The 13054-nt window shown below is 41.7% G+C and overlaps 1 non-coding gene across 1 annotated transcript; it reads left to right on the top strand.

Moving 5' to 3' along the window:
* Positions 1–6291: 6291 nt before the first annotated feature.
* trnar-acg (transfer RNA arginine (anticodon ACG)) lies at positions 6292–6364 on the top strand. Its single transcript has one exon. It is a non-coding gene; the product is annotated as a tRNA-Arg (tRNA).
* Positions 6365–13054: the final 6690 nt, after the last annotated feature.

Here is a 13054-nt window from a genome sequence, read left to right as displayed (position 1 = left end):
TAACAGGCTTACAAAAGCAATCTCTTCCTCATTGCGCCGTGGCTTGCATGTATAACAGCGTGTAATTTTTCTCCTGCCAATGCTTGTTGTCAGGAAGGAGCTGGATACCCACACATTTCAAAAGTACTGGCAAGAAGTCTATAAATAGCAATATCTAAAGAAAAGGACTGTCACCACTTTGGCTTTAAGGAGGATGTTTTGGGTGGTCCTCCTTAACAACGCACTGATGGGTCTAAACTCTAAACTCTAAAATGATATTCTTCTCATTCCAGTCCAGACGGGGCTGCATGTGACGACACCCTGCAAGGAGTCTGAGCTCCTGCAGGCGGGTATGAAAACTTCACACTCAGAGAAAAACAACATTTGCTTTCCGCAGCTTAACCACGGCTGAAACCGCACGAGATTCCTGCAGCAATAAGGTGTTTGCATATTTGTTATCCACCTGTCTAGATGTGATGCTGTCTTGCATTTTCACTGTGACTCCTTGCTTATCCCAAAGAGGACAGGCGCTTTGAGTTTCCATTAGTTTTGTCACCCGCAAGGATTTACTGCAGCTGCATTTTAAGGAGCCTAAAGGGCGCGTGCTGGCTCAGACTGAAGCCTCACACTGTAAAAGTGCTGCAAGTATCGTAGCATCCAAGAGGTGCGACTACACAGTAGAATTAGATACTATTAACAGAGTCAGCTAAATTGTTTCCACACTGATGATGATGAATCAAGAGAGGACATTGAGTCAAGTGATATTTCTCACATGACAAACATTACAGAACTTACAGAATTGCATTTGTGACACTAGAAAATAACACGATTCTCAAATCAAATGTGGTTTCTTTTTTATCCTGACATTGTGTTTATGAAACCCTCTTTGATGGTGAATTGAATTGCGTTTAAGCTCATTAGGGAGCTGAAATTGTTATTTGTATTTGCACTAAAGGAGGCAGCACAGCCTGTTGTATTTGTTCTGAATGACAGTTGTGTCTGCGAGCAGGGCTCTTACTCTTATCTTTTCAAAGATAATAATCGCTGCATACAACCACAAATTACAGAGTCTACTGGTGTGAACTATGAAACGCCACTGGGAACAAGACATCAAGTATGCACATAGTGCAGGAGCACCAACCTCGTAATGAAAAGCTTAAACCCGAATACCAAAAGGTGTAACTGATGCAAGGTAAACTGGATCATTGCTTTATTAAACAACCCACTGGTTGGACTGCTGAAGCATGCATTTTGTAGCCTGCAGCTGGCTAGGCCATGCAAATGATTAGTCTATTAGAAAATATGTTGAGGTGAGACAAAACAATGCATCATCAATAAGGAAACACATACCTGCAGCGTTAGCTTCACTGAATCTAAAAATATCTCTAATGTTTGTTAATGTTGTGAGTTGTCATCCAAAAGAGCCCACACACAGTAAACGCTTTGCTGTACTACCTTGTACATGTTGCGTATCAGACTGGCGTGCGCCACTTTTAATGCAAACTGTGCTTTTCATCTAAAAAAGGACGGACAGGTACTGTTAGACAGTCACGCAGCAAAGAAGTGCACCTCCTTGACAGCCATGCTGCCACGGGTCCTGCAGTCCTCACACAGAGGCAGCAATGTGATACAGTCAGACTGTTGCCCCCTCCCGGGGGCAGCTACAGCAATATTTTAACTTCTTATTAGGAAGCAATAAATTGCATGAAGGGCTGAATAACAGGCAGCAAAATAAAGTAGCAGAATCCACCTAATGAATGTAAAAAAATGCAAACAGATGATAAAACACACAGGCTTCCAAACAAATTCACACTATAGACATACATAATGTCAACATTTACTGAAAAATACACAAAACCCACACAAGCCAGTTTAATTCTGGCTTGTGTGGGATCGAGATCAAATAAAATGCTGCACGACTTGGATGATCAATTCGATCCCTGTTGTGTTTTTCTATTACCGGTAGTTTGGCATTTCCCATCCATTTTCACAAAGCTGATTAAATCAGAATGATTTAGAAACCTGTTTATTGTTTGAGGGTGTATTTCGAGACCCTAATCATTCACCTTTGCTTTTGAATTTGTTATTTTATTTTTAATTTCACTCCAAAATCGATCACTAATCTTTGTTGGTCAACCAGAAGATTTTTTTGTATCGTTATTTTCAACTACCTGGTGTGAACGGCCTAGTTTGCGACCAATTTCGCGATTTGACAAGTTTTGATGTTCCAACTCATCTCCCCTACCTTTCTACCTTTCTGACAATGCAATCTTGTGTACCATTAAGTGTTGTACAAAGAAGTATGTGACAATATTCTGAATTCTAGAGTGGTCCTGCATTGTTGTCGCTCATCGGGTGTGGAATGTGGCAGCGCGGAACGGACAGTCTTGATTTTTGTTTGGCTGCTCTAAAGGGTGATTTGTCCCCGGGAAATGGGTGGTCCTATGTTTTTGTCACACACTGTATATGAAAAACATAAATAAATGCATCTCTGGTATTGTTGGAAAATGAATGTTAGTGGTAAATCACATCTCTGCATTAATCGATTGTTTCAGAAGAATCTGTCTGTTCAGAATGATTGTGAGACACATGAGATTTTTTTTTTTTTTAATTGTTATTTATTTTTAATCAGGGCTTTCCCTCAAGGTGTCTGCTTGCAGAAGGTTCTGAGGTCTCTATCTTCGCGGTCTCTTTCTGATACCTACCAGGAGAACAAAGTCAGCATATTTCACAATGAATGGCATCAAGTCGCTGCCAACAAATAGAATGCTCACTCTGCAGCAATGTGGCTCTGTAGATTAAGTCTTCCCCCTTCAAGAGCAACACGCGCAGGAGACAGCGTAAGAGTGGAACTGTTTTCTGCATGGATCCTTCAAATGTAACGCTGCTGCTCTCTCTCTCTTTTTTGGGGAAGGGATGGATTTGGGGAAGCAGGATTTGCAGTACAGTATTGGAGTGGAAAAATATACAACAACTAAGGTTTCTAGTTGTCTTTTTTTTTTTTTAAGCAACACTCCCGAAAAGGGATCTGCAAAATCTCCCGTGTGTGCTCAGTATTTGTATTGATGGACCCACAAAATGTATTTTTTTTTTTCTACTAAATCCATTGTTGTGAAGTATATACTGTAGGGCTTAATAGTGACCTCAGCTCCTCTCTACCTCTGGCACTCTGTGGCAACTTGTGAGAGGTATCATATTTTGCAGTTCTCTTTACTTCAGAGCTGTCCGTCTCGGGCCTGATATCAAAGGGAGAGGATTTCTGCTCAATGCTCTACACAAAAAAATATATATTTCCATGCTCTGCAGCAAAAAGTCACTTCCAGATATATTTCATACACTTTAAATAGTGGAGGTGTATATCACAAGGGTGGAAAGGGAAAATGCTCGCACGTGCCTACCTTGGATTGATCGATGGGACGGCTTCTTCAAATTAAACATGAAAGTACTTTCTCTGTTATATCTAATCCATCCTAATCTGAGTGTTTGTATTCCCCTTGTGAGGGTGGCCCATGTCTTAAAGATATTCATGGGCGATTATGAACAGACCTGAGTCAAAGCTGGGTCTTGCAATCCATTTTAGTTTTGGCAGCGTCTGTCAGACATATTTAGTCTGATATGAGGGTCTGACCTTGGCGACTAAGTGGCTGTGCGAGTCAGCACTTTTTGAAGTCTTCCTCATACGATGGAGGCAGCTTGCTTATGAGACAGGTTTCTCCTTCTTTTCGCCATTGCCCAACACAGTTTGCACACAGGATAAGTTGCCACAAATAATATAACAGATGATGGTTTGCTAACCGGTCCAACTTTCAGACTTTATCAACCATTGCAGTGATGTCGATTTACCCTCTGGGGAGTCTGTGGTGATGTCGGCAAGTTTGATATTGAGCAGTGTGGTATTAACTAGTTTGATGCATTGCACATTTGCACACATTTTCCATTGAGAAATAAATCAGGAACGGAGTTTTGGTAACCAAATTGCACATCTTAACAGAATGAGACAACCATCAATGTCAATGTTCCACATTTAGTATGTAAAGCAACACCCCTCCCTGTGGGGAAGCAGAGAGAATGTGCTTGTTTAAACATGTTGGACGATCAGCAGCCATGAAAATAATTGCACAATGCTCGAATTGTTTTGTCCTCACAGATTCCTCAATTTCATTTCATCATCTCCAGTTGTCTCAGCCAAGTCATCAGCTGCCACCACCACCTGCTGCCCAAATCCTTAATTTACAATCACCCTGAGGTTTCGAAGAGCCAGAGATTTTCCAATTCATTATCACATACAGTATAATCTGGTGCAATAAACACCGCTCATTACTTACATGCATTTCCTCCTAAATTAAACAATAAGACTATTTCAAGTTGTAATTATTGGTAAATATATTCAACATTGGCAGGACATGAGCAGTGAATAGTAGACTGTTGTGTTACAGGCAAAATATGTGTTGCTCTGTAAGCAAACATTTATATATCTCGTTATTAGAAAGGACGTATCTTTTTCTCAGGCATCTGCCGAAACAAACTATTTATCTTGGGTGGAAACATTTATAAAACAAGAAAATAAAATCGGGCTCTGCTGTAAAATGTAGTTTGTTAAATTGTCTAGTCAAAAAATGAGACACCTTATTTACATCCATATTTAAATATTGCTCTGCTGACATGACAATTTAAAACTAGAAAAGCACTCAGAGAGAGCAGACCTCCGCCAAGTAGCTCATTCCCCTCCTAATTGGATTTACACCGTCCACATGGTGATCTGGATCAACAGCAAAAGGCTCTAAGTTGATGTGTATTTTTAACAGATTTTTTATAATGGGTTGCCAATGTTAAAATTGTATATGTTTTCCTGACCTCCTTCTGGATCAGATCCAGATAAAAGATGAAAGATAGAGGCCCCCCACTACATGACTGTGTCCATAAACATCAATCAATAATCGACCAAATCCAGAATCCAGGATCTCTTCTCGATCATCACCAAAATGTAATCAACTGTTCCTGGTAACATTCCCAACATTTCCTGAAAATGGCATAAGATTTCTTTTTAGCATTTTAAAGTTATGTTGCTGAAAGACAGACAAACAAACCGATGCCGGCAAAAACACAACCTCCTCGGCGGAGGTAATACATTTGAGAATCCTAAAGCAGCATCTCCTCTAAAGCTGGCCGGTGCGTCTTATACTCGCCACAATTGGCAGTTCGGAAAGGCTTTTCACACTTGACACTGGGCATCAATATTGCAGCAGGGGCAGCAACATGTCAAACTCTTACTGAGTCCCAGGTGGGTTCTTGTGGTATGCAGGATATCCTACGCCAACAGGCAGGTTGAAGCTACCGTATTTATCAATGCGATGCTGCTCTTGCCCAAGGACAGGGGGGAAAACACTGCTGCTCGCTCTTAGCATCTTTGAATCCCCACTTAAAAGTAAAGAGCGAGAAGTTCAATGAGCTGCCCTGTGTTGGTCCCTGAGTGTGAATTTGAAAGCTGCTCCTGCCTACGCTGTGCAACTCCATGACAGGCCCCTTCTGTGCCATTCAGGGCCAGAGGCATTTACAGGAAAGGGTTTGACGTTCTAGCTTTCATTCTGGCTCAGCCACTGTATCATTCTAAACTCTTTACAGTGTAAAGAGCAGGATCCTAAATTTTACAAACCACGTAGTCACATTCCCTGTCTCCTCATTGAGCTGAAACACCAAGGTTGATGTGCTCCCTGGAGGCTTGGGGGATTCATCGTGCTTTTTTTTTTACTGTGTAGCAGAATAATAAGAGACAAATTATTAAAACATAAATGTGGAATGTTTAATGTTAACAACTAGAAAAGCACTCGGTGAGAACAAACCTTAACCAAGCAGTTCATTCCGCTCGTAATTGGATTTACACTGAATACTGAAACTCAGTTTGTAAATAATACTTTAAAGTTATTAACAATAACAAGTGCAATGCGTATACTACGTGTAGATATATCGTAATGTATATCACCATTTTTCATCTTTGATTGGTTTTCTGTTTTTTCTTAATGGTAGGAATGATTAATGAAATTAATGATTAGAATTGATCAACAATAATCAAACCAAGTGAGAAATTGGCCCCTTTTTTCCTGAAGACCACTTGATTAGATATATGTTAAGAAATTGTGGAGTCACCATCCATAAAAAATCAATAAAAAATAACCCGCTGATTGGTCAATATGTTTTTATTTTTTTTTAATCTGGCTTGCTCCCAATGTTAAATGGGTTCTGTTCAACCAAGACCCAGCTTCAGATTTGTTTCATAAAGATCCATCAAGCAGTTTTTCCACTGTCCTGCTGGCTGGGCCAGTAGCGCAATGGATAACGCGTTTGACTACGGATCAGAAGATTCCAGGTTCGACTCCTGGCTGGCTCGGTACCTTTTAGGGTGGTAGTAGCTCGGTCAGTATGGACTTGGCTCGGGAACCATCTTTTCATGATGGCATTTAATGAAGAAGTAAAATAAAATGTAAAAAAAAAAAACCCTAATGGCTACTGATAGAGCAATAAAAGACTCAAAGGAAGGGGAAAAAACTTGCACACTTCACAAGAGGTCTTGTTTATGGTCTGCAGGGGCGGTTGACATGCAGTGACAGAAAGCATGTATGGTGGCAAACACACTAACCAGTGTAGAACAGTGACGTGCAGTCAGGGGAGGCAGGGGAGGCACAGCCTCACCTGTCATCATATAAAATCATATAAAAATCATGTATTTGTATTATTAAAAATAATATAAAAATCATATAATATATATGATATATATCACATCAGTGATATTATATTATATATTTTATGATTTTTTCATTTTTAATAATACTATCAGTGCGTCACGTATTCTTGTGCTCAGCGGCATTAAATTACTGCAGAATGAGGCCATGTGTAATACTGTCTCCGGCCGATAGGAGACCCGTGAGTCTGATTCAGCGCACTCATCAGCTGATCCGCTCGTTCGAGACGGGCTTGTAAACACGGAAGCGCTGGCTGTCTGGATGTCTGGACGTCAAGCAAGAACCCGTCTTTTCTGCTTTTCCTGCCTTCTTTTCTCAACTTCTGAAGATGTCTGAACTCGGATGGGATATTGCGACATGAAGAATTTACCGAGAAGCCTCCAAACACGAGCAGCAACAACGCGTATTCATGGTCAAATTGCGCTAGAAACTTTTGAGACGTCCCGGACAGACCTGGCTTTGGACGGACAGCGGAGACTTAACATCAGCGTACAAAAAGCTAAGGAAAAGGAGAGCCGAGAGATTTTATTCTATTTATATATTATATTGCACTGTTGCTGCTTCGAGCCCGTGAGACCGGCGTCTGGCCATTTCTGGGACCGATTCGAGCAGAACCGCGGCGGACTGGGCCTGACAGAGAGTCCATTAGATGGGAACGAGTGTTCTGTAACGTTCTGGAGAACATAAGCTGTCAAATGAAGGCCAGCTTTTCCTCCATCGCTGGCATAACTCTGCCGTGCCGTTCCGTTCTGTTCTCTCTCTCTCTCTCTCTCTCTCGGCGCAGCCCCAGCTGGACACACACACACACACCCTCATCCACACACAGGTCTCACAACATGTGTTTAACAGTTAAACATCAGTTAAACTTTAACTGATCAACACACACATTCAACGCTGCACGCACACTGATACGCATAGTTGAATAATTTCATGTCATATAATTTCATTAAATCTCTTGTAGATACGCAGATTATGTGTGGTCTCCCCTTTTTGTCATAAACTGATGAGCCAGGTTTGTGACAATATGTAAAAAATGCTGGTACAAATTTTTAAACAAAACACGTTAAATGTTGCCAATCAAATGATGAACAAGCTGTAGATTCATTTATTTGTAAATCTGACTGTGCCTCACTAGACACGAACCTCACAGCACGTCACTGGTGTAGAACATGGTGGAAACAGATGACCCCTCCCCCCCCTGCATTCTAATGGAAGCTCAGTAGAGAATTAATAATTGAAGACAGAATTACATAATTAATGAACTTCCTTCAGCTGAAACATTGTCGTTGAGGGGCAACCAGTTGAAGGAGGAAGAGACGCAGCAGGGCCCAGTGGTCGCCTCTCAGAATGGGAGCCATGTGGGACGGTCCTGGTCGTGTGTGTGCACAGGTCCTCCTCTCTGAGGCGACCAGGCGTTTTACACTCAGGAGGGACTGGAGGGAGAGGAGAGCGAATGTGTGGAGGTAAGGGAAGAAAGAAGTGTCACTATGACTCAGAGGCGTTTGGATGGGATGTTTCTGGCTGATGGCTGGTTGGTTTTTTCATCCCAGTTACTCACCTTGATTAGCACTTCAGGAAATGAACGGGGGGATGTTTGCAGGTCCTCTGGGTGAAAGAGCCCCTCACAGAGCAGACTATAGTTAGTGCCTTTGAACTATGTGTATAAAAAAAAAGCCCCCTGGCAAACTAACAGTAAAGAATTTCACATCGAATGAATTCTTAGTATATTTTTAGAGGCGGGAGGAGGAAAAGTACATTTACCTCAGGACTGTGCTGAAGCAGCGATTTGATGCTCTCGCTCTCTTGTGAATCAATAATTATGACGAACTGGAGGTTGAACTCAGACACTGAGAACATTCCCACAGCTGAAAAAGCTGTGCTTATTGTATACTTTGTGAAAATGGGCTTGAGCATGAGCTGAAGCATGCTGTCAAGCAGGAAGGGCAGCTGAGTAGGATTTGAGCAGACATCTGAACTCGACAGGGAGCCGGGGGGGGGGGGGGGGGGGGGGGGGGGAGGCAGGCAGGTAAGGGTGACCCTGAGGAGGAGGCCGACATGAATGAAATCCCACACCGTGCCTCAAACCACTTACTGCCATGCTTCTCCTGGCCAGTCCAAGTGTATAAGTGCAAAGACAGCATTATGTCAAAATGAAATACAGTAAACGTGACAATGGTGGCAAAAGTGAGGCACAGAAAAGCAGCGACATATCAATATACATCCCGACAGAGTAACATTTCAAAGAAGGTTGATATTAATTACAGTATTCACAGACACTGACAAAATCCATCCATCCAGCCATCCATCCTCTTCCCCTCTGCGGGTCACAGGAGTTGCTGGAGCCTTTTCCAGCTTGCTATGGGCAAGAGGCCCATCTCGCTGTGAGGCAACAGCACTACCCACTACACCACTGTGCCGCCCTGTAGACATGTAGAGTCTAACCTGACTAAGAAGATTATTGAACAGAGAGACCGGGCGGACTGGATTACAAGACAGAGGAGCCTGAACAATCTCCATGTCAATCTTTTTCTGTCTTTTATTTATTTAGTTTACATGATTATAATTAAATAAACGTCGATCAAAATAGCATGCGGCTATGACAAACAGAGGGAAATAAAACTATAGATTTGACAGTGGTAAACTACATGCGAGTATAGTAACGGAAAAACAACTGTGAAAACACGACGTGCGCTGGTTGCATTAATGAGATGATTGGATGCAGGTGTATCAGGACTGAAGGCCACGCCCCTCAAACACATAAACATATAAACAGCGCTACAAACAGGGTGGCGAGGAGCTGCATCTTCAATAACATGTAGTTTACTTGGCTGTTTCCGGATTGTGTCTCTTTAAGTTTCTGCTCAATCATTTCAAACAGACATATTGAACATTTGGTTGATTGGCTTCACACATCCGACCTTTTACTGAATATTTTTTTAAAAGTGTGTTCTTAGTCAGAGAGCTCACAGACGCAGACACTCCAAGTGGCGATAAAGGCAAAGAAGCAGAGCGAGAACAGGATTTAAATATGCGAAACTTATTCTGGACTCTCAGCTAAACGCATGAAAATTCTTCAGTCCTTCAGGCAGATCAGACGCTGCTTATCATTTAATACAGATCTAACATTTATTCATGCTGTGACTTTCTCATCTCTTACTGCATAACTTCCTGCCCTTTGGCATTAGCCCCCCCACCATTGAAACCATTAACATCCCTTAATAACCATGCTATTAATGCTCTAGACAAGAAATCAATATTCAACCCCTATAATATTAAAAATAAATATTATCGCCTCAGTTTTGACAATTTCATTCAGTGTTCCGACCTCACACTTTTTTTTAATGCCTTCACCATCTAGCGCCGCCCACTTTTAATGCTGTCGTAACTAGATTACTGCCGTGAGTGGCTGAAGTGCATCTGATTAGACATGGGAAACCGGTCATAGAGAGTAAGACAGACTCCTGCTTTGTCTCATGCTGCTGTGACGGGGACAAGACTTTGCATTTGGACCCACTGAAAAGACCATAGCTGACGGACAGCTAGCAACTGCATTCTGTGACTCCATACCAGTAGGTGGCAGTATAGTCTCTGTTAAGACTTTCACTTGACACTCAGAAAGGGAATTGCATTGAAAATTGTAAACTAAAACTGTAATAATTTTATGATCGAGTAATGTAGACTTGAATTTATGCCATGAATGTTATGTGCTGTTTAATTAATTTTTAAATAACTTATTTGGCCATTTTAGCTTGATAGAACAGCTGAAGACTGAGGCAGGAGATGCAGAGATAGCCTGAGTGGTAATCGAACAACCACCGTTGATGGACTGTTCCCTCTGTGCACACACTTACGCTGATGATGGGCTGGTCTTTGGTTTGAACCATTATCCTGTTCAATCAGCAGCAACAGAGATGTTTACAGGGGGTCGTCGACTTACGACCTATGCGACTCGCGACACACTGGTCTGTTGTTTTTTTTGTCTGTTTACGAGGTGTTTTTACGGCATACCGGAAAGCGAGCGAATCGAATGTGCAGTAGTTTCTGTGGTCTCGTCCACGATGTCTACCGAGAGGAAATTGTCTCTTTTTTCTCTGATATTTTCCATATCATGACACAGCATAATATACTTGCGGTAATTTTAGATGGTGCGACTTACGACACAACCCTCAGAAACAATTGTGGTTGTAAGTCGACGACGCCCTGTAATGACCACACATAAAAGGAATGACCGTGGAACTCAGTTCATGACGACTATTACCTTTAGCAGTTTTGCATCTTTGTTTATCTGATATATTTCTTTAGCTGTACTTATTAAAATTGTATTTATTTCCTGTTCTTTATTTAGTGTGGCGAACTCTTCATTTTTATTTTTATTTTGCTGATGCTGCATCTTCTTGGGCTGTTTGAAATGGAGAAATAAACCAGGGAATGCAAGATATGAACTTTTAATAAAAAGCAAAGCAAACCTCAGAATGTTTTTTTTTTGCCACATGAATTGCTGCAGGACCGAAGAGGTTTGAGAATAGGTCAATACCAAGAATCCCTACAAATGATGAGCTGATTTCACTTAAAGCAAATATCAGGTATTTGATCCACAGGCACTTTTTGCAGGCAATTATAATTACCTTGCACTCTTGTCCCTTCTCTAGCCTATACAAGTTATTCCATTAATAACTTTGACTCAACATATCTGTAATTTTCTGTAACCCCTGCTCTCTACCCTGCTCAGTTTCATAAAGAAACCCTTAATTGTCTAATTTTCCATTGATACACTGTGTGACCATGTATGAACCTGAGAAATGTAAAGGCAATAATGGTGAAATTAATAGCTTTCATTTATCAAGCTCCTTTATTGTGGAATCAGCTCCCTGTTTCGGTTCGTGAGGCAGACGCCATCTCTATGCTCAAGGGTAGACTAAATACTTTCCTTTTTAACAAAGCTTATAGTTAATCAATACAATAATCAATAAGCTGTCATAGGCCAGCACTGGTGGCGTAACCTCCTATGACACACTGAGCTCCTCCCTCTCAATCTGATTATTTATGTTTTATATGTCAATGTATTCCCTGTAGTCTTGTGCTCTCTCTCTTTGTTTGTCCCTCTTTCTGTCTCTCAGTCTGCAGGTCCTTCTGTCCGTGGTGCTGCAGAACCTGGACCTGCAGCTGTGGACCCTGATGTCCCTATCGCTAGTATTAGCATTTATAGTTTTATATAGCAGCTCTTTAGTCAGTATCTTGTTCAGCAGCCTATATGTTACGTTTTGTTTTTGTCTGCTCCTGCTCTCTGTCTCCCTCTCTTTGTTTCCTCTCCTACTACCTGTCCTTGCCGCTCTGTCTTTCTACCGCTCTCTCTCTCTCCTTCTCAACCCAACCGGTCAAGACAGATGGCCGTCCACTATGAGTTATAGGTTCTGTCCAAGGTTTCTGCCTGTTAAAGGGAAGTTTTTCCTTGCCTCCGTCTCCAAAGTGCTTGCTCTTGTGGGTCAAGTTGGGTTCTGTCTTTCCCTGCAGGTACTACAGCTGCAGCTACTCCTGTAAAGTGCCTTGAGATAACTTTCTGTTATGATCTGGTGCTACAGAAATACATTTGAATTGAATTGAAGTGAATAAACAAACACTATTTTGCTGTGAGATTGGCTGCTATTCTGCCTCGTACTTATAGGATACTTATATACATTTTCAGCTACTACATGCAGCCTTTCCCTTCACACAATTATTATTATAACTCCAGGCGGCACAGTGGCGCAGTGGGTAGCGCGATTGCCTCACAGCAAGGTTTTGAATCCATTATGTGCAGACTTTGTATGTTCTTTCCGTGTCTACGAGGCTCTCTGGGTTTTCTGGCTTCCTCCCACCTCCAGAAACACGTGAGCGTGTGCGTTTGTCTTTCTTTCATGTGGCCACGCCTTTAGCTGGTGTCTCATTCAGGTTGTGCCCCGCCTCTTTCCCGTAGTCAGCTGGGACAGGCTACAGCAACACCCGTGACCCGAAACGCGGATAAAGCAGCTATAGATGAGACAATTTCAGGTCATCTCCTCTACAAGAAAATGGATGGATGGATTATTATAATTCCTTCCTCGTGTCTTCTGTTGATGCTTTGAAATAAAATTCTCAGCAGCAGCCCCGTTGAATTCATTTTTTAGGCATTAGCATTGGATACAGTTGTCTAGATAATCTACAAAAGACTCACATACTTGATATATTTGATTGATTTAGATCCTTTTTGCATTTAGTCAGTGTTTCAAAGACTATAATACAGCAGGCTTGATTGTTTGCAGACGGTTAGACAAAATCAGGAAGACTTAAAAAAAGCACATAATGGTTCATTAATGCATTCC

The sequence above is a fragment of the Brachionichthys hirsutus genome, unplaced genomic scaffold (genome assembly GCF_040956055.1).
Source record: "Brachionichthys hirsutus isolate HB-005 unplaced genomic scaffold, CSIRO-AGI_Bhir_v1 contig_1430, whole genome shotgun sequence".
Classification (NCBI taxonomy): Eukaryota; Metazoa; Chordata; class Actinopteri; order Lophiiformes; family Brachionichthyidae; genus Brachionichthys; species Brachionichthys hirsutus.
Note: the sequence above shows the minus strand (reverse complement) of the source record. Positions and strands in the feature narration are given on the sequence as shown.